This window comes from Euprymna scolopes, chromosome 17, assembly GCF_053919585.1.
Source record: "Euprymna scolopes isolate OS-2025 chromosome 17, ASM5391958v1, whole genome shotgun sequence".
Taxonomy (NCBI): Eukaryota; Metazoa; Mollusca; class Cephalopoda; order Sepiida; family Sepiolidae; genus Euprymna; species Euprymna scolopes.
Genome location: NC_136498.1, coordinates 96,090,857 through 96,114,569, shown reverse-complemented (window position 1 = coordinate 96,114,569; position 23,713 = coordinate 96,090,857). Strand labels below are relative to the sequence as shown.

At 33.4% G+C, this 23,713-nt stretch overlaps 1 protein-coding gene and 1 pseudogene across 5 annotated transcripts in view; one reads left to right on the top strand and one right to left on the bottom strand.

Moving 5' to 3' along the window:
- Nucleotides 1-23,713, top strand: part of LOC145296850 (mutS protein homolog 5-like) — a 1,881,756-nt gene that overhangs the window by 312,583 nt on the left and 1,545,460 nt on the right. The gene's annotated exons all lie outside the window — the stretch shown is intronic.
- LOC145297124 (5S ribosomal RNA) lies at nt 888-1,004 on the bottom strand (annotated as a pseudogene).

Genomic DNA, 23,713 nt, shown 5'->3' with positions numbered 1-23,713 from the left:
CCCCACGATGTTGTGGAAACAAAGCTCCCCAAAAAGAGGAGGTATTCTCAAATGAATAGCAGTTGTCTGATATGAAGGGTATTCCCCACATTGATCAAAGCTGATTGCCTTCATGACGTGCTGGCCACGAAGGTCAGCGAATTGATTGGATTCGATTCAGTTTCGTTTTGTTTGCTTTTTCATATAAATAAACACTGGAAACCAGGTTTTTTTTTAAAAAAAAACTCTCAAAATAAATGTAGAGACGATGACTGTTCGCAAATCGTAGATATTATCATCTAGGGAGTATATAAAAAGTTCTAAACATAGTAACCCCCGCGATAAAAGCCTTTGCTGGACATACAAATACGCGCGCAGCCATTTTGCCTTTTATATATATAGATAACTCGTGTGTGTGTGTGTCTTTGTGTGATGTTTGTGTATTCCCACTATAAAGACAGGCTAGAGAATCTACATCAATTCTAACCATTGTCATATAAGATTTGATGGGAAATACAATAGAAACGCCAAGTGTACTCTTATGAGAGCATAACCCCCATGAAATTTTAAATATATGCCATTTTTATAAAATATAAATTATGTATATAAAATTTTCTCTGTCGGACAATAAAGGTGGTCACGAATCTGTATATTATGCTCTGTGTCAAATACTTACGTAACCTCACGCTCATCTCTAAGAATAAAAGATCTAAAAATAGATAAATAAAATAATAATTAATGAAGAAATAAAGCAGGCTCCTTCAGTCTTAGACGGACTATGGATACCCACGAAGGGTTGCTTGCGCATGAAATTTTTGTGGCACACCTCTCCTGAGACGACCTTGTTAAATACCAGTGGCAAGTGAAGTATAGCACGACTGGAAACAAATGCCAAGATAAGCGGAGAGCACATACAGCACCTAGAATTCCCAAATAGTCACCCATCTGGTACTAACCAGGCTCAGCGTTGCTTAACTTCGGTGATCTGACGAGAACCGGTGTGTCGACGCGATTATGCCGTATATAATGAAGAAATAATCAATTAAAAATAAAACATTTAATTCATTATGAATGATGTATATAAAATATTAAATAATGGGGGAGGGTGAATATTAAGCGTTATACCAAGAAAAATAACAACAATCCTAATGGATAGTTTCTATCACGTTTTTTTAAAATGTTTTAATTTTTTTTTAAAGCTGAATTTTAGATTTAAAAAATAGAGGAGACACTTCTTAACTGACCAAATGGATTGACTTTCCTTATGAAATGAAGTCCACACGGGAACAATAAAAATTAAATTTAATTAAAAACGAAACATATAACGTGAGAACAAATAAATAAAACAATTTAAAAAAAATTAAAATAAACATATAATAGAAAAAACAGTGACAATAAATATAAAAAGCAAGTAAAATGTTTGAAATCAACATTTAAGTAAAAGGACTCTCAATTATCACCCTATCAGTCTTCTCCCCCTCTTCGCTCAAATCTTTGAGACCTTAATTAATCAAGCACTAGTCCATTTCTCAAAAGCAAATCTTCTTCCTGACAAACAGTATGGATTTAGGCAATGTCGTTTTACTGCAGATATTTTAAGTCATCTTTGAACGCATATATTATACACTGGATAAGGTGGGTGAAGCCAGGGCTGTAGCCCTTGATATATTCAAGGCCTTTATCAAAGTGTGGCACAAAGGTCTGCTAATGAAAATTAGATTCTACAGTATAACTGTATGTATACTAAATATGATTAAATCCTTCTTAGACAATAGGACCATCCAGGTTGTCATTAATGGATGTACATCCAAGCAATATTAATGTGGGAGTGCCTTTGGGGTTGATCCTTGAACCTCTATTATTTCTGATATTCATAAATGACCTCCCTGATAATATTGTGTCCGAGATAGGTATATTTGCTGAGGATACAACTCTCTATAACATGCACGAGGGAAGAACAGATGTACATAAATCTAAGACAATAGCAGAATCGTCAGAAAATGACCTCCAGACCATAGTGGAATGGGTCTACAAATGGATGGTAACATTTAATGCTAGTAAGACTAAGCTTTTCTCCTTTAACAATGACAGGGTACCTCTCCAATCACCAATGTCTATGACAAATAACACCCTACCTGAGAATTCTTCCTTCAAACTCCTCGGCTTAACATTCACAGAAGCAAATACATTGAGGACATTACAAAGTGTGCTGCAAAGAAGAGCTAGAAGACTACTCACACCTGAGAGTATCCTGTACCTCTACAAGGCCACCATTCACCCATGCATGGAGTATTGTTGCCACATCTGGGCTGGTGCATCTACCATTAGCTTCTCCCTCTTGGATAGGGTAAAAAAAAGAGTTTTAAATCTAATAGGTCCCACTTTGTTAACTAAGCTCTAACTGTCCCATCACCGCAATGTTGCATCTCTGTACCTGTTTTACAAATACTTTAATGGAATATACTCTGATGAATTTGTTGCCCTTTCGACATACATATCCCCGACAAACCTGCATAGGAACAAGATCGCACGCCTTCACTGTTGATGTCCCTAAATGCCAGAAAGCTTTCTAGTCTAATAGTTTCTTCCCTCGAACAGCTAGACTTTGGAATTCCCTTCCTGCTACCTGCTTCCCTGACTATACTGATATGCAAAAGTTTAAATGCAACGTAAACCAACATCTTGTTAATCTTTCCTAGGCATGGTCCCAAACAGTCGCCCCTTATGTCCAAGTAGTGATATGCATTGTTAGAGGTGAACGTGAGTAAGAAAAAAAAAAGTTATTAAATTTAAAACTCATTCTCTTTTGCACTAATCTTAAGTCTTCTTATGCACGTTTAAAACTGAAAAGAAATCCACATCTGAAGAAGAAGGGTATTTTTCCAGAAATATTGTTATATGAACCTACATCAAACGACACTGATAGTAAGATTGTAATTATACTCATACTTGGGTTTAATTAACCATGACACACAGAGCTGGAAATGTGACACCTGTGAATGAGTGCTTCTGTCAAAGGCTGGCTACGTCAACCACCTTAAGTCACACAAAACTCCTATTCAGGTAAACTTTGTACCTATTAGTCCGGACCAAACGATCTATTTAATATGCAGCAAGGTTTGCAAGTCTGCTGCTGGTTTGAGAAGATATATAATTGTTCATAGCCTTCAGAGGAAGTCAACTCGGTGGAAATTGCTTAATGTCACATATGCTTCAAGATGTGCAAATCTGAGTCATCTAAGATGGCAAGGACGACGAGATAAAGAACTTAATGTGACGGCAATTATCTGAAAGGATGCAGCAATCATTATAATCCTACTAGACTTGTTAACCTGTTAAAAACAACAAAAGTTATAGCCCGTTGCCTTAAAATGAATGCTTCCTGCCAAATTGATAGTTGAATATGGTTAAATTTGTACTCATTTTCGCATTAAATACTAATCCCTATTAATTCCTATCTGTGCATCGATCAAATGCCATAATACTTCCAAGAAAAAATAGAACAGACAGACAGAGACTAAGAGAAATATAATATAGATATGAAAACATTATATTGATAATAAAAGGTAGGAAACTGAAAAACTCATTTCAGTTTTGTATATCCTTATTTGCTTTCACTCCGCATTTATCTGTTACATCTCTGCCTTGAAATAGCCTTCTATAAATTAGCTTGACACACTACACATAACGCTTCAAGCAAACTACATTAATCTATTATTTTAATGTATTATATTTTACACCTATACTCCCCTTGTTATAGACTAGGTTAGTGTTCAGTTTCAAATAATATTTACAAATTCTAAATCCAATGACAGTTATGCTATTGTATGAGGTGTTAAGAAAAGCAAGACCTTTTTATGATTGAGGCATGCTTCAACATTCAAATGTTTTCATTATTTCAGACTATATTAACTCTTTACTTGTTCACATTCTTTTCTTCTATTATTGCTGCAGTGTTTGTTGTTGTAATTTGCTTGCTAAATCTTTTCCTCAATTACATTCCATTCCTTTTTCGGTATTGCCCCTCATATTGCTCCAAAGTTTCTTTGAAGCTCTTCTCTGCTCTTGCTTTTACCAAAGCTGTGATTCTTCTAATGACCACTCAATTAGTGGATAATCACAATTCATGGCGAACCCTGCATTCCTTACCAAAAGTTCCATTGTCTGATCTCGTCTACAACATCAATAGTTCCTATTTTTTCTTTTTCTTCATCCTTTTTTTTTCTAATCTTTTTCTTCTCCTTTTTTCTTCACTTTTTTTTTTAACTTTTTCTTTTATCGTCATTTTCCTTTTGTCTTCTTTGCGGTTTTCTCATTCATATTTTTTTTCTCACTTTGTCCTTCTTTCACTTTATCAACTATTTTTGTTTCTCTATTTTCTTTTGTTTTTCTTCTTTTTTTTCAGTTTTATATCTTTTCTATTTTTTTTATGTTTCCTATCAATCCTTACTCACCATTTTTAATACTTTCCATCTTCCAAATTTCTTTCAGTCTCTTTATGTTTACTGCCATTGTTATCTATTTTCAAAATTTTGATTATTGCATATCTTTCTCTTGCCTTTCACTTTTCTTTTTTCTTTCTCTGACCTTTTTCTTTAACCTTTTTCTTCTCCTTTTTCTCTTTCCTCTTTCTTTTCCCTTTTCTTCCTTTTCCCTTTTATTTTCCTTTCCTTTTTTCTGCTTACTCTTCCTTTTTTCTGTTTCCCATTACTTTTTTCCTCTCTCCTTATTTTCCTCTTCCACATTTCCTCCCTTTCATCTTTTTCTTCCCCTCCTTTCCTTTTTTTCCCCCTCCTACCTCTTTTATTCTCTTTCCATCCATCTTCCCTCCTTCCTCTTTTTTCTTTACCTTTCCATTTCCCTACCTCTTTTCTTTGCCTCCTCCCTCCATTTGTATCCTTTCCTGGTCTTTTTACTTTTACTTCTTTCTCTGTCATTTATACTAAAAGCAACAAAATGGTCTTTGATGCTTTCAACTTTTAACCCTTGAGATTTAGTTCTATGGCTTGGAATGTTTGTTGAAACATTCTCAATCAAATTCCACTGTTAATTAACAACACACCAAAGTTTTCACTTTCATTCAACCAGATTTGACCACCTTCTGTGCAATATCCCACAACTCAAACCTATTCTTATGCTACACCATGAAATGGCATTTAAAGAATAAAAAACAAAAAATAAAAAACAAACAAAAAAAAAAGACAGACTATTCACAAGCAAAAACAATAACATGATTTCAAGGGAGATAATTATGTCCCTATCACAATTCCAAAACATAAACTTAATTGTTTTATTTTATGGCTCCTATTCTCTACCCAAAAGTGTTTTTTTATTGTTTAATTAGGGTCTGCCAGAAAGATTTTATAAGATGTAAAAATAAAAAGATAATAAACCACTTCAATTATTTTGGAGTGGGGTTGAAATTTCTCTGAATTGAGGATTTGTCCTTTAATAAAAACCATTAGTAAATTTTCATAACTACTTTGTCTTGTTCAATAGAGAACTGACCAATTATTTTCCTTTTCTTTCTTTTTTCAACAAAGGAACAGCAAACAGAACCAGCTAATCTAGCAATATTTTAATGATTACATTGAACCCATGTTGCTTGGAAGTAATGTCAGGCAATATTTTATTATATATTTCTTTTGTCTTTTTTGTTTCCAGATCCTATTACGAAATTGCTTAACCAATTCAAGTATTTGCTTTTTCATAGCGACTAGACAAATGAATCCTCGTTTAAATATGCCCTTTAAATACAACCTTTGATATGTTATTGTGTTTGGTATTTTATAAAACTAATTTCTGGATGAGATATTTTTTTTTATTTATGGAACTTCTAATTAGAGGCCACCTGTGAAAAATAGATTATTTGATGTTTTGTTTACCTTTTGATTTTCAGGTTTGTCTTGGATCAATTTTGAATAGTCCATGACACCTCTTACATAAGAGCCTATTTTATAAGCCAAGTTTGGTAGAAATTTATCCAACAGTTTATAATCTTTACCAGATAAACAGGCACATCATTTGTATGAATAAAAAGTATATTTAAAATAGCTTTTTTTTTTTTATATGAGCATACCCACTTATCAAGGTTCAGAGATCACTCGAGGATGAGGGTTAAGAGTGTACAGTTGTCAATTGGAAAATATAGTAATCATTAGTAATGGAAATTCGGTAAATTTGTTAACAAATGGAACGACTCATCAAGAACTTGTTTACATTGGACTTGAAGACAACTATATTGCAGTCAGCTGGAAAGCAGGAAAACGGAAGACAATTCCACAGGCGTGCACTTCTAAGAAAGAAGCTTTGTTCATGGAATCTACATTTAGGTTTAGGCACAGATAAAGAGTGGGGGGAATTATTGATAGTGTTTTCTGCTAGACGAGGCTTTCTTGTGAAAGTTTGGCGATGGGGGGGTACCATAGATTGAAGCTCAGTCGAACACTTTCCATGAAAATAACGATAAGGCAGAGACAAACGCACAACATCTCTTCTGTGAGATAGAGGTTGCAACGAAGAGAAAAGGACATTTCCTATGAGGCTACGAAGTCTATTTTGAACTCTATCAAGGCAGGACAAGTCCTTTCTAGCAGCTCCTGCCCAGATGTGGTAATAGTATTCCGTCCTTGGACGTACTTGGCTCTTATATAGATAGAGAATTGCATCAGATATCTATCTACTGGATCGATAGAAGGATCCGACCAATTTTCCAGCGGCCTTGGCAACAGATTTGATGTACGTGTTCCATTTAAAATCAGAAGTAAAGGTCAAGCCCAGAAGTTTGTCAAAACTTGGGGCCTCCCCAAGACGAGAGCCATTCATTTCAGTTGATGCCAGATGGAGATCAGAACGCTGATGATGTAAAGAGAGAAGCTTGGTTTTAGATGCATTAAAAGTAACCAGCCACTCCTTTCCCCATTGTACCACGTGCTCAAGATCAGAGGTGAGAGAATCAGAGAGAACTTGGTCGTTTACTGTTTTAGATGTGCTACCATAGATGGTAGTGTCATCAGCATAAATGTCTATGAATGATGTAAGGATATGATTAATGTAGATCAGGAAAAGAGTTGGGCCCAGGATGGATCCCTGACGGACTCCAGCATTAATACTGTGAGCTTCTGATTTTTGCCCATCAACTACTACTCTTATGAACCTATCAGAGAGAAATGATTTAATAATTGAGAAGACATTTCCAGCTATACTGTAGCTGGAGATCTTGTGAAGTAAACCTTTATGCCATACCCTATCAAAGGCCTTAGATATGTCAAGAGCAATTGCCCTAGAAAGGTTGCCTCTGTTGAGAGATTCACTAATCCTATGAGATATAACTAAAGCACATCTGCTGTAGATCTAGCAGAATGGAAACCATATTGTGTGTCAATAAGAAGGTTATTTTTTCTGAGGTGGTTGATGTCTTCTCTATTTAACAGATTCCAGCAACTTACTCATGACACACAGGAGACTTATTGGCCTGTACTGAGAGGGGGATGAGCGATCACCTGAATTCTTAAATACAGGGCATACTGATGAGATTTTCCATGGTTATGGGAAGCAATTCTTAAGACAACGTTTAAACAGTTTTGTAAGTATGGGCGCCAGTTCTGGTTGAAGTTTTTTGATTACTATAATTGGAATACTGTCAGGGCCGGTTGCTTTACTGGAATCAAGGTTTTTGATTAGCTTGACAACATCACGTACAGATATTTGTATATCTCATAGCGTTTTTTCTGATACAGGAGGAAATCAAACATAGTATACTGCCATGGATGTGTAAGAGGCTACTATGATAGGGGCTAGATTTATAGAGAATCGACCTATGTGGTGATTTGGGCAGTGAGATGTTTGTTCACATACATTTAAATTCCTCAAGTTTTATTTGGTTAGGGAAAAAGTAAGTAGGAAAGGAATTACAAAGGCAAGCTGTTCAGAAGAAAAAAGATATTATTCAAAGATCTTTTGATATTAAGGGATCTTTACAATGAAGGAGTGGGATTTTGCTGCTAGTTGTTTAAGTAAGGATTATTTTTCATTGATGGGGTACAAGTACAAGGACATTCCATAGATGTACTTGTAAAATAAGTACAAGGATAGAACACTGGTGACGTGGCAGAGGCTGAAGCCTGACAGAGACAGTATCTGACCTCTTAGATTAGAATTTTTTTTGCGTCCTGTCGCAGAGGGAGAGGCTAGTGGTTTGTACACCAGCCCAAATGTGACAACAACGCTCATGCACAGAAAAATGGTGGCTATGTAGAGTGGGTTAAGGTTTTAAAACTAAACTTCTAACTTAAAAAAAAAATTTTGACTCTGAAATCTTTTTATAACTCTGAACTCTGTTTTTCTAGTTATGCTTGATTCAAAACTGATTGTTAATCAGCAACTTGACTTTGAAATACAGACTTTGTCTAATCGATTAGTTGGGGAAAAATGTTTTTTACTCTTGGGGTCTTTTCTGTTTTGGCTTTTCAATAATTCAAGTAGTCGTCATATATATTCAAAAGTCTCAGCTGCGGCTCTGTGCTCGTTGGCTTTATCTTTTGTACGTAGGCTTTTTTTCTGTCCTGCTTTAACTAAGTGATTATCTTAAATTAATAATAAAACTTTTACATTACACAACTGGCAAAAGCATGTAGGAGAAATATATTAATATTGATTTATGAGTATTTATTCTAAGATCTGCTCTGGTGAATCTACCACGAGTCCCACACTCTTAAACAGCATCCAAAAGAAGAGTCTAAAATCCAGTAGGTCCTTCAAGTTCTCAACTCTGTCTCGTCGTCGCAATGTCGCATTTTTATGCATTTTTTACAAGTACTTTAATGGAATGTGCTATACTTGTGCTCCTCTTGACCTACTTACTCCTGACTAAACTCACAAGCAGCAAAATCACACCTTTTATTTTTGAGGTCTCTAAATTCCAGAAAGCCTTCTACTCTAAAAGTTTCTACCCTCTGTCTGCTAGACGCTGGAATTTCCCCCCTGTTTCCTGCTTCCTATTAGATTTGAGACTCTTTATTTGAACCCCATCTAAGAGTGAGACTAGTGGTAGATGCACCAGCCCATATGTAGCATGCATGGGGCAAATTGTGACTTTATAAAGATATAGGATAATCTCTGGTGTGAGTAATTTTCTAATACAGTAGAGAGAGAGAGAGAGAGAGAGCGAGAGAGAGAGAAAGAGAGAGAGCGCACACTTTCTCTGCAGCAGCCTTGGCAATATCCTCAATGTAGTTGTTTTAATTTATGTTGCCTGTGAATGTTAACCTGAGTATTTTATTATGATAAAAAAATACAAAACCCAAAAACATAATTTACTTTATAGGACTCTAATTTGTTCTAGTGATCAATAAAAAAAAATTATATCCCATTTGAACATGTTAAGTTTTTCCAAGGATCACCAGACAAAAAAGCATCCACTGAATAACAAACAATTTTGTCTCGGTTAATGGAGAAATCCTCCATGACTGATACATTTTTATTTTTGTTAATAACCAGAGTGTCCCTTTTTGAGGAGTTGATTTTCCCCCACCCCCAAATAAAAAACCGACCTTGTGTCTAACTTTGCCCTGTGGTGAGGCAAGTAAAAAAAAAAAAAAATACACCCAACATTGATATTATTGTTTTTTTTTCCCTTTACTTTATCTTTGCAAACTCAATCATATTCTGCAAAGTCTAAATTAAAAATAATCAAACCAAACACCATGAATAAATATTTGAAGATATAAAGAACTTGAAGCATAAAAACTTATACCATAATAATCGACTTTATAATTAAATAACCCAAAAAGGGTTGATATTCAGTAAAACAAAACAACCAAATCCAACAACAGCATGCTATTACTTTAAACAAATACCAAATTTCTTGTACTTTTACTCTTTTTCACGCCAAACATAGCATACTGCCACTTGGATGTAAGGGGGCTACTATTTGGGGTTTTATCTGTGGGGAGTTGAGTAGTAAGTAAACCTTTGCATGTTAGTACAGTCCGAGAAACAAAACAAATCTATCAATCCAAGAGAAGAAACTATTAGAGTAGAAGGTTTTCTGATATCTAGATACCTCAGTTGTGAAGGGGTGTGATTTTGCTGCTTGTCAGATTAGTCTCCATTCACAAAAGTTTTTTATCACCTGTTTTTTTTTTTTTTTTTTTTCGCACAAACAATTATTGATAAGATTGTGTTTAAAAGGCATATTAAAATCAGACTTGAAACTTTTTTCAAACAAGTCTAAACTTGATGTTAACAAATAAACCCGTCTTTGGTGAACAGAAACAATAAATTCGTGTCCAGCTGTTAAGACGAAGATTTCTGAAAAATAAAAAGTCATAAATGTCACAATAAAATGAATACTGGAACAAAAAGTAGGAAATCATTTTTTTTAACGATAGCATTAATAAAGTGACTTTCTTAAATATGTCTACTAAAGAAAACACCATAAATGAACTGAAAAGATTGTTTATGTTCAACAATAAAACTATTATTGAGCATAGGAGTAATTATTTTAATTAGTTAATAGTTTCCACCTAGACAAAGAAGAACCTATCCTCTTTAAAAAATGTTTTTTTATAAAATTGATTGTATCTTAACACAATATCAAAATGCACCTTTGGTTGAGTTGTATCATTGCAATCTAAGTATATTAGGTAGAAGGCATTTATTTCTTTCTCACGGTGAGAAATGTGACACAATGGTCGGAAAGCGAGATTGAGAAGTCAGCACCCTGGGGGTGGCCACTCTGATCCTGCAAAAGATGACTGAGCAACCTCTCGGCATTTCCAGCTAGAGACGCCTCAGGCGATTAGCAATTAGTTAACCCCTTCTCAAAGAGTGATGGCAAAGCCAGAAGGCTGGACCACCTAGAATTGCACAGGACCAGTATTATGCCGCAATCAACAGAGAAAAGATCATTACAAGAATGGTCTAAAACTGTTGATTTTGGGGCCGAGGAGGAAAAATCCCAATAGTTTGAAAACTAGGTTGATTTTGAAATCCAATTTGCTTAACCAAATGCATGTGAAATTTTCTAAATTTTTTTAGTATAAAAATAAAATCGTTTTTTTTTTTTTTTTTTTTTTTTTTAAACAAGTTTTCCTAAAATTATTTTTTTTAATTTTTATATTTTAGAAAGTAAAATGTCTTAAAAAAATAATTAATGATTTACTCAACACCAAACTCTATCCCCACCCAACCTCTAATAACACTTTTTTTTAGCTGGCGTTTACAAAATAAAATGTGCCTTATGTCCGATGTTTTATATTGGCAAGATGGCCATAATTATTAAGTTCTGTATTTATGAACATAAACAGGATTTCAAACACATTAATTGCGCTTGTGTATTAGTCATATATAGAAACACTTTTACCTACAATTTTGACTTTACAAACTCCTAAATACTGAATCCTCTCTCTCACACCGCAAGTACATTGAAAGTGCCCTAATCCATCTCTCATCCCTGTCTCGTGTAAACTTTAGGCTTGACTCTTACTCCTTAACCAAACATCTAGCAAAATTCATTCAAATAAGGCAATATATCTCGTCACTGCATAAAAATAACTTCAAACCTGGTGAAGTATTACTTACTTTTACTGCATTTTACCCATGTTTCCATTTTTTTTTTCTTCTTTTTCCCCCAATTAACACCTTTATCGTATGCGACACTTATTTTTCAAATAGTTATGCACATGTCAAACAAACGAAACTTTTCTTCGGATTAGCCGCCCAATATTATGCTTTTCCAGTGTTCACATTAATATTCATATAAAATCATAGAATCACATCAGTAATTTAATTTTCATATGTAAATAATTATGCTTGATTTTTTCTTTAAAGTGGATGGTTTCTTTTTTTAATTATTTTCATACGGGGGAGGGGGTAACTTTCTATTTTCTCCAAAGTAAGCTAGACAAAAAAAAAAAAAAAAAAATCAAAATAACGCCGACTGTGAAAAAACACCAAAGGCGGTAGCTCTTAAAAATGAAACTGAACAAGAAACATCGTCGCTCACATAAAGAAAAGAAAAAAGAACGTCCCTAGTTAGACGGTTTAAAAAAGAAAAGAGAAATAATTTAAATCTACATTGGAAGGAAAAAAGAAAGAAAACGTCTGAATATGGAAATAAGTTTCCATTCTTTCTTCCTTTATTCATTAGGCAAACTTTTGTGTGAGAAGGCGGATATAAATTTACAAGTAAAAATACACATTGGTCTTTATTATAGAGTGGAGGATGAACAAGATTTATATTTATAGTGTGTACACATGTTGAAATGTACTGAGGAATTTGTATCAATCTGCAGAGAAAATGTGTTCATTTGAAAAATATGTTAATGCCTTATTGAAGACATGTACTTATAAAACCGACATTAATTTGTATCTGTATATTTAAGTGTACATATGTGTATGAAGTAACGCAGCTGATCTGTCCAGCTGTAGATTAGAGTGTTGTTTAACCCGTACTCCTCCTCAACCAGTAGAGAGAACCCTTTAGCGAGGGAGGCTCAAGTGAATTCTCCCTCTCGAACAGTCATTTGATATGCACATATTCCCAACCAATACCCTTAACCGTACAAATATATTTAATACGCATTAATCTGATCAGAATAGACAAAGAAAAAATCTATAAGTAAGACTGCAAAAAAAATGTCATTTGTTTGGACATCTTTGTTGAAAGCTGTGCATCTTTTAAAACTGGAAATTTTCATATATGGAAATGCTTAACACAAAACAGACCGAAAACAACCAGATAAAAAAAAAATTAATTTTTTTTTTTTTTCTAATGGGAAAACTATCAGATAATGTATAAATGTAGCGATATTGATTTTTCCATTATAATGTATATCCGTTGCTTTTATTTTATTTGGCTTTAAATGTAGATCATATTCTTCTGTCTCCATTTTGTTCATTTTTCTTCAAAAATGCTATTTTCTGTAAGTGCAGGAGTCTTTGTTAAGCATTAAAATTTTAAAATTCTCTAAACAGATTTTAGGATTTATTGAAATATTTCATTAGGATCGGTAAAGTTAAACCGTATTTTATTTATTTTTTTTAATTTTTTAAATTCAAGTGTACATTAGCAGCTCTTCAAACTAAAATTATAATTTCATATAATTATCATCATCGTCATCATTTATTTTACATACTGGTATTTGTTGGACTTGACTTCCAAACTAACCTATCTCTGTCCATACCTTTATTTATCCGTTGCATATTTTTCTTGGTCTATCTCTGCCAACTGAACCTGCTACCTTAACCTACATCTACTAACGCAAGAATTCTCATCCATTTTTTCAACATGAACAGCCACATCCACCTATGTTGTCCATATTTAATCTTCTTAATCAACAAAACAAAATTGTGTATTTAAATTTGATTAATGTAAATGGTACTTAAAAATTTACAATCAGAGCTAACTTCCATTCTTACAGAACTGTTGAAATGTTGCTTAAAGGAGGAATCCTTCTCAACACCTTGGAAAACTTAGTAAGCCCAGTATTTAAAAATATTGGCACCGGTTTTCTGCATCCTAGTAAAGAGCAATGAATCTTGCATATGAGTAAGTTGTTTAAATCTATGATAAATTGACAAGTTGTCAATCACCTCAGCAAAAACAATCTACTCAGACAATTAATATGCAGTATGCTTTTCATCTTGCAAAATTAAAAACTGATGTGTGTTACCAAAGGGCTACAGTGAATCTATTGACGGCTAGAGCAATGGCTCTTGACATATCAAAGGCCTTTGATAGGGTTTGGTATAAAGGTTTATTCCATAAGATTTTTAGCTATAGAATTCTGGAAATGTCCTCTAAACCATTCTTTCTTATTGATAATTTCATAAAAGTAGTCATTAATGAACAGAAGTTTGAAGATTATAGCATCAAGTTTCGACTCTGAGGCAAACCTTCGTCCTGATCTTCAATGATCTCCCATATCACATTCTAAGATCATTCATCAACATTTATGCATACTACATAGCCATCTATGGTAACACTTTGACAAGCAGCAATGACAAAGATCTTCTTAATTCTTTTTTTTTTCTAACCTTCAGCACATAGTACAATGGGGAGAAAAAATGACTAGTTACTTTTAATGTATCCAAACCCAAGCTTTCTTTTCACCACCAACGCTCTGAACTCCATTTGGCTCCAATTAAAATTAATGGCGCTCATTTTGAGGAAGTCCCAAGATTTTTACTCCAAACCTGAGAACTTTCATCAAATCTATTGCCAAACTCAATATCGCTCCAGAAAGTACATCACTCTTAATGCAATCTTACACTTGTATAAGAGCCAAACACATCCTAAGATAAAGTACTGAGGATGTGCGGCTTAGAGTACTGTTTCTTGCCTTGACAGAGTACAAAACCGACTTTAAAATATAGTGGTCAATGTCCTTTTTTTCTACCTACTGCCTCTAACTGAAGAAACTTAAGTTTTCTCTACTTTATCATTATTCTCATGGCAAGTGCTTGACTGAGCTTCATCTATGCCACCATCCTAAATAAAAAAATCATTCACAACAAAAACTCGTCCAGCAACATTTATTGTCAATAATTTCCCTTTCCTAAAACTAAACAAAACTTCCATAAAACTTTCTTTCTTAGAACTACCCATCTGTGGAGCACAATACCCTGGAGCTGTTTCTCTGGTGACTATAAGATGGTTATTTTCAAGTCTAATCTAAATAAGTTCTTATTAAGTTGTCTTAATTAAATTGTGCTCATCAGATGTTATCTCACCATCCACCTGACAATCAGTCTCTTATCCTTGAGTAGCTTTTTGGCTTGGATAAGTGCTAACTCCTTACTTGAAATGTAATCACATTTTTTTTTATGTTTTCTATCCATGTACTCTGATGAATAAAGCAACTTAGTTACTGAAAAAGACTACATATACACGACACAATCAATTATATTGTAGACACACAAATTTTAAGCTTGCTTCTGTATAGAGTAATTTTGGTCTTCATTGTTTATAACTTAACTAGTGGGGTACCCGCCGTTGCTCGAGTTTGTGGGGGTGTAGTAAGGAACTTTGGGGGAGAATAAAAAAAGAGGTAGTAGCGGGGGGAGGGGATAAAAACAAACAGTAGGCGGTTTGGTTGAAGACAGGTGTTAAAAAAAAAACGTGGTAGAAGGCAGGCTTGAACCCATAATACGAAGAGGAAAAAAAGACATAACGTCTTAGCCGATGTCTCCATCGTGCAACTGAAAGTCAAGTGTGTTGAGATTAAGCATAGTCAGTCCAGCGGTGATGATGACTTGCTCAAATGTCATCGAAAAAAGCGACCCCTCCTGGTACAAAACTGCAATGTTGAGGGTCAAGGAATGAATGTTTTTGTCCAATTTTTCAATATTTGTCGTCCAAAGAATCGAGCTTGAAAAACGATACCAATCTCATGAGGATCTGTCACATGTGTGGAAAGTTTTTGTGAGACGTACAAACACACACGTTTTGCCTTTTATGTATTAGATGGAGAATCTACTACTACTGCTATACTGAAACAGCACTCGTACTAGGCGGGTTGAACCAGCTTTCTCCCAAGGAGGAAGTTTCATGGGAATATCAGATTTACAAGCGGTTTCAAGTCACTTTCATATCCTCACCAGGGGAGATGACAATGTTAAGTCTTTGCAATTCTTGCAAGGAGGTGTTAACATCCTCCTACATACAGCGCCTGGTATTCCTAAATGGTCACCCATCTGGTACTGACCAGGCTCAATGTTGCTTAACTTTGATCTAGTGGGAACTGGTGTGTCAACACAATTGTTGTATACGAAGTTAGTTATTGGAATATTACTAAATATATGAAAATGTCGAAGTCAAAAACTATATGAAATGTCGGTGACTGTTTAGAATAGGCATTTTTGTTTTCATAACTGAATGATCTTATAAGATAATCTAGAATTGGGAATAAATAAGTACTACAATTGTAATGAAATGTCTGGAGGGTGTGAAGAGTAAGTTTATAATTGCGTCATTTGAAACATTTGATAATGATCAGAATAGTTTGGATATTACTTTTTCTGCAATGAAATCAAATATTTTATAGAGGTGTACAAAATCTTTAGCTAGACAGATGTTTCAACCATGGTATAAAATATATGAATACCAATACGGCTGTTTTTTGTTTGTTTTTTTTTTTTTTGTTTTTTTTTACAGCATATCAATCCTTTTTGAGTTATTTAATACCGAATCTGGTAATTTGGGGAAAACATTTTATGCTTCAAGTTCTTTATATTTTCAAATATTTATTTATGATGTTTGGTTGTTGTAGAGAAAATCGTTTTTGTTTTTGAATTTGGTAAATATGTTTAAGTTTTGTAAAAGGAAGGAATAAAACAATAAGACCAATGTCTGATGAATTTAAGTCGGGAGGCCAATATCTTCAGACAGCCTGATCTGGTAGCACCAGAGAATACCAATTATGGATTAAAAAAAAAATATCTACAAAATAAGCAAACGCTCAGAAGTGTTAAAATTTTTTTTTTTTTTTTTAATTTTTTTTTTATACCTATTTTTAAAGGATTTATACTGGATAAATATTTAAATGATTAAATTAAAGGGGGAAAAAACATTTTCCGTATTTTACTAACAAAAAATTTCTCTAAAATACAATTAACTTTTTTTTAAAGTCACATCCGAAACAAGAAAAAGATTGAAACATTGTTTTATTGTTCAGTAGAATTTTAATTGAACATCCAGATAGATATGCAAAATGTACTATTTTTAAAGAAACAGCATACAGCACACAACAACATATATCTCCGATTCCTTTAGCTACGTACCTAGAAAATGAAGCCATAAAACCTGGCATAGTGATATGGGACAAAGAGAAATAAGCAATCTTAGAAGTTAGTGTCCCCAATGATGCTGAAAAAGATAACGAAATACCAAGTCTTATGTATGGCATGAAAAGAAACTGGAATCTTAAGATCTCTATCATTCTGTTTATTATAAGAGCAACTGGACTCATGAAAAAATTTTTTTTTTTTAACTACCTGGTAGATATACTCGGTGAACCAAGTGCAAGAAAGATACAAACAGTTGCACTTAAAGGGACGATCAGAGTCTTAAAAAAATCTCTCGGTTGAGCAAGTGAATGTTTGGCATCTGATAGGATGCCCCATCCCCAGCTTGAACAAGTTGATAAGAAAATTTAAAAAAAAAATTAAATAATATCTCATGAATAAAACGTATATCACTTGCTGCTTGTAATAGTTCTTAATGAAATTATACCAAATGAAAAAAAATCTATTTAAATAATAAATTATACCAAATGAAAAAAAAATCTATTTAAATAATAAATTATACCAAATGAAAAAAAAATCTATTTAAATAATAAATTATACCAAATGAAAAAAAAAATCTATTTAAATAATAAATTATACCAAATGAAAAAAAATCTATTTAAATAATAAATTATACCAAATGAAAAAAAATCTATTTAAATAATAAATTATACCAAATGAAAAAAAATCTATTTAAATGATAAATGCTGTCTAGGAAAGAAAAAAAGCATGCGTGTTAGAGGCAGGATTACAATGTTAAAACGATATAAGGTTCAATTCCGATTCCTAGAATAATATATTATATCTGATACTGACTTCTTATATCGAATCATTATCATATTTGGTTTAACATCCGTTTTACATGCTGGTATGTGTTGGACGGCTTTTAGAAATTTAATTTCATATTAGCCTATTTCTGATCAGGTCCTTATTCAAACTATAAAACGAAACGAAAAATATGACAGATTTTCCTTGGAAGTCATTCATTTAGTCAAAGCAAAATTTTTATAGGTTGGATGCCCTTCCTGACGCTTAATCAATGTGATGATGGAAACCAGTGTTTTTATTGGGCCATCATCTCTAGGTGATAGTTCTGCTTCCATCATCAATTATTATTCATAACTGTACAGTCCATGTCATGATCCACACCATGTGTTATGATAAAAACATATGATCACTAACAATGTACAGATTTTGTTTTCTTCTTGTGACTCTTTCATTGATGGTTTTACTCCTCAGACCTATACTCTTTGCTGGCAGCTGCCAGTAAATGGAGTTCATATTTACTTTCTCTTACGAAGGCAGTTAGACACAATGTCGGTTTTTAATGTACGGAAAATTCAGATCCCTGATAAGCATATTCTGAACTGGAATAAAAATTAAAAAAACATTGTCTCATAGAAGAAATCCTCTTACACTGATTAAGGACAGAAATGATGAAGTGTAGTATCTGATGTGACATAAGGGTTGGAAAGTGAGATTAAAGAGTCAGCATCCTAGACAAAGAGCATTTTAGCCTGCAAAAAATGGCTGGGTGACTCTGTTAGAAGCATTACCTGTTAGGAGCGCTTTAGGTGATTAGCAGTCAACTAATTCCTTCTCAAAGAGAGAAGGCACAGTCTGAAAGGGTGGACCTCCTAGAACTGCCGAGAATGGTAACATCTTGCAACCAATAGTGAAAAAGCCATCTCAGAAATTAGACTTAGACTCTGGGTTTTTGTGCCAAGGGGAAAAATGTGTAAAGCATTTTTCTATCTTTTTGCCAAATGACAGTAAAGATGTGTAATTGGCAATACTTTGTGTGTTAAGCTCTCATTTTGGAATCCTGATGCAATTGATTTTGCAGAACATTTTTGTATGGTCATTAGTTTGCACCAAATTAATCTCAAGATGCATTTGATATGCAAAGTTTACAGAATCTTGATGTGTCCATTATACAGGGTTCATGCCTTACAGCTATGTAGGACAATTGTAATAATGGAAGCCAAACATTTTGAGTCATTTTAATGTCTATGAGCAGTATACACTTTTCTTTTATAGATTTTGTTACTGTAAGAGCAACTATTTTTAAGTGAAATGAGAAAAATTAGAATTAAGGAAACCGTCAGAGCTCTATGAAAATTTAAATAGTGTCAGCTCATGATGGTTTGGGCAATCATCTAGTATATCCAAACACGTTTTCCAATATTATCTTAGTATAATAATAATAACAATAATAATAACAATAATAATAATAATAATAATAATAGCTGTTGTACTGGTGACTGCTACCCATTCTTTAACCGTTATCCTCAAATGGCTTTTGGGCCTTGATAAGTGGTGACTCCCTAATAGAAAAAACAAAATGTATGTTGTTCATGGGTGAATAGGAGTAAAAAATAAAAAAAAAAGTTACATAAAATCAAGAATCTATAGATGCATAAAGTGTTCACACGATATTAATATAGAGATTATACATTTGCAACTATAAGCAGTATAGACAGATAAATATATCCTGGCAACTGTCCGTTTTGTGCTATTTGTGATCTTTAAACCATAATTTCCGTCAGCTATGAAGCAGCTTCCAAATTTAACCTTATCTCATATAAGCGTATAACGAGTCTGGTCTGATAACCATCTTTCCACAAGGTAATAAACTCCGTATGCCTGCTGTGCGGATGTGTACACTGATGTGTACATGTGTACATGAAATGGTGTTTGTTTGCTAACTGTTTTTCCTGGTGTTAATGTTTCTTTAACCATTAGTAGCTCTATTTCCCCCCAACAGATAACAAGTATTTACTTCCAGCATCAATGATTTGCTTTCCTGGTCCGCTGCTTCTCTTCGTTGGTTGCCTGTTTTCTTTGGAACAACAATGGATATTCAGTTTCTCTGTTCCATGTAACCTAATCACTGTTCTAGTATGTGGTCCTATCCGATATGGAATATGCATTTTCGAGTTCACTTATAGATGTACAGACACACACACACGCATATATATATATATATATATATATATATATATATATATATATATATACTAGCAGGGAGACCTAACATTGCCCGGGGTATATATATATATATATATATACTAGCAGGGAGACCCAACATTGCCCGGGATTAAATGATCAATGAATGTTTCACACTTTCATATTTTTATTGTCATCAGAATCTAAATTTAAGTTTAAAATGAAAAAGTTAAGTATCATGGTGCAGTTGTGCTTTAAACAGAAACATGCATTTCAAATGCGCCCTTGTCATATCAAAGAACCTACTGTTGATTTTATATGTCGGGTCTTTTGACTTATGTGGTAATAAAACTCTTCAAATGCACTTGTGATGTTAGGCTGTGTAAGGTGTTAACTTTGGTCGAAATCGCCTGTTCATTCTTTCATCAGATTATTTTGATTATTGATACTTTTGGAAGACATTCTGATATAAAACCTATCTAACAACACTGCCAGGCACATAAAGTACCTTCATGTGAAATTTCATAAAAATCAGTCCAACTATTTTCGAGTCCATAGGGAACGAATGCACCCCCTCCCTACACACTCATACAAAACGTTCCTTAGTGTAACACGTATATATGCTGGGTCAGAAATTGTAAGTGCCACCTTACAGATTACATAGTTTGTATTTCTTTTAGATAACTTTACGGTAACAAGTGAGTTGTTAGAACATGTTTTACATTAAGACCACTTTAATTCGAGTGATTTTTTTTTTTTTGCTTTTTAAGCAAAACTATCCAGTAACAACTTCATTACATGCTTCGATTTACTTGTGTCCTCACGAGGGAAGTTAGACACAAGGCCAGCTTTTATGTTCGAAAAATCCAACTCCCTTAAAAGGTTGGGAAAATTTTTTTTTTAATTGTCTTGGTCTAGAAGGATTTCTCTTTCACTGATTGAGGACAGAAAAGATAAAATGTAATATCAAGAACATGTCATTATAAGTTTATTTTTATTTTTTTAATAGAAATCGCTCCAGACAAGGTGTAAAACCATTTGATGTAAGGAGCTAACAAAAGTGAAGGATGATTATTGAAAAGGCCAAGATTATAGGTAGGATGAAAACAGTCAGCAGGAGAGAATTCCAGAAGGCTCCTGTTTTTGGAAAGAAGCTAATGGGATAAAAAAAAAAAAACTACATTACAATGCGATAATCATAACAGCAAATTGGAGACCACTAGACAGTCAAACAAGGTGAAACAGAAAAAGCAGAGAATTGATCAGACAATTCTGAAGAACACGTCTTAATAATATTTATAGAAAAGACTGAGACTAGTAACATCACGTCTGTGTAATTGATTTAATGATTAGAGTCATCATATTTGGTTTAACGTCTTTGTATATACTGATATGCATTGGAAGGCTTTTAGATTTTGACTTTTAAACTTAGCTATGTCTGGCCGAACCATTATTTATCTCGCTTTCTCTGAAGTCCCTTTCTCTCATGTTTTCATGTGTACTGACCCTGCTACCTCAACTGTTTTACATCTGTTAACCCAAGAACTCTCATCCATTCTTTCAACCTGGTTACACCCTCAAAGTTTCCTATTCACACATCTCCCTATACTGTCCAGATTTAGTCTTATTTTGAGGTCATCCAATGTAAATCTGCCTTTAAGACTAACATTACACATCCATCATATCCTTTGTGTCCATGCATGTCTTCAACCCTCATTGTTCAGGTGTCACTTTTTCAGGTATTGTGGTATTTTTGTACCTTTGTGGAGGTCAGCATTCTCCAAGTGTTTTTTTTTTTATTATTCTTTATAGATATTCTAGTTTTTCTGATGAATAAAAGTTATAACTTATCATATTGCCAAGGTAGAATATAGTTATACCAAATTGCATAAGAATCAAAATATCTGTAAGGAAAAAAAATCCACTTGTTCATTGTTTTTTTTGTTTTTTTTCCTTCACTATGAATAGGTTTTAATGAATCTTAGTTGGCTATGAACAGTACTTGTTTTTCTTACACTTTTTACAGCAGTCCTGACATTGTACCACCGAACTTTATTCACCAGACCCAAATCCCAGAAGGGTATTGAAAACATATGACAATTACCTGATATGTAAAGAAACCGTTTTTTTTTTTATGTTGTTCTTTTAAAGGGACGTCTATGTCTATTGCTGTCTCTCTGTTAAGAGACAGACTTGATTATAGTCCCTATTTAAGAGGTTAAGCACCAGTGACCAAAATGACTCAGTCAGTCATGTGATGTCCTCTGGCTATAAGTAATCCGCAAATAGGTTCACTTCCTTACATTTCATTAATTTCAATTCATAAATCGGTTTAGAGCTGCAATGTTGTTCATAAAATGGAAGTATGTTTGGAGATTATGCAGGCGAATTTCTGTGCATAGAAAGCTAGAATATTTCTTGCCTAGTTTTCTTTCTTTTTTTTTTTTTTTTAATGAAATACTCTAGACGTACATATCCTCTAACTCGACAAGCAGCAGAATCCCACCACTTCAATGTTGAGGTCTCTAGATGCCGGAAAGCCTTCTACTCTAATATTTTCTTCTCTCGGACTATTAGACTTTGGAATTCCCTCCTTGTTTTCTGCTTCCTTAAATGTAATGTAAACAGACATCTTGCTGCTCAACTCTCCACAGTCCCTTGTTAGACACAATCTCAAATAGTCGTATCAAATGGCAATATGCCTTGTTTGCAGTGAAAAAGAGTAAAAAAAAAAGTGTTTTTTTAAATGGAGAAAAGAAAAAAGAATAATTAAAAATTAATGTATATAAGTTCTTGTGAATAGAGATTGAGTTTTTTTGGTCACCATGATTTCGTAATTCTCTATGGAACGCTTGTTGAATGTTGGCAACAATATGAACAACTTAACTGATGGCAAAATGGCAGCTGAACTATCAAAACAAGATGCCTATTTAAGGATTAATAGAATTTCTCAGCTAAAAAAAATAATCCTGTGTTGAATAAATATTTATACTTTGTATACCCCTAAACAAATTCACTAAATTGTATTCTAGTTTAAACATTTTTTTATGAGAGAAGTGGTTCACATTTGTTATATATTTTTTTAAAGAATAAAATAAATTAATTCTATTTTATTTACAGTTTATTTTTTTCTGTATACAAAAAAATTAGCTGTTTTATGGTGAAAATATTAAATGTAGTCGCCTAACAGGCAAAAAAAAAAAAAATTGATGAGCAAGACGTTTCAATGATTTAATATTGATTAGTTTAAAATGGCTACAAGAAGCACATTGAAGTGAATAAAATTCATAACTAACTCTGTTGGATGAAAATGGAAGACAAAGTTAAAATTTGGATACTTATTTTTGTATTATTTAGATTATTTGGACTGCTATTCCATTTGGTTGTTATTTTATCAGTAACATCCGACCATCGTAAGATCCATTCTTTAAAATTTGGGAATATTATGAAGATAAATGAGATTTCCACGATTCAGAATAGGATATAACTCCTTATTTATATTTTTATTTACTTTTCTTTCACATTTAATGTAGAATTTGCATGAGGAGTTGAATGATGATTCATCACTAGTTGAGATTTGGTATCTGTCTGAAATCAAAACTATACTATTACTAGTATTAATTTACGATACTACTATCTTTCAATACTCAATTTGTGGATGGGGGTGTAGTATATATTCTGTTATTAGCACACCTCCTCCTTGGAGAGGTAGTGTATTATATATTCATTCCTCATGATCTCATCCACAAAGATTTTACTGTTTTTTTTTTTTTTTTTTTTTTTTTTTTTGAAAGGGACTTGTCGCCATAATACCATCATTCCATTCACTACCTCCTTTTTGGATGGATGGAATATGTCAAGAAATTGCCAAAAATCGTCTTTTCTTTTTTTTTTCTTTTTTTTTTTTTTTTTTTACAAGGTGGTCACCACTTATCAAGGCCCGAAAGCCACTCAGGGATAAGGGTTATTGTAAGTACAGTACGTTAGTGTGGAGATT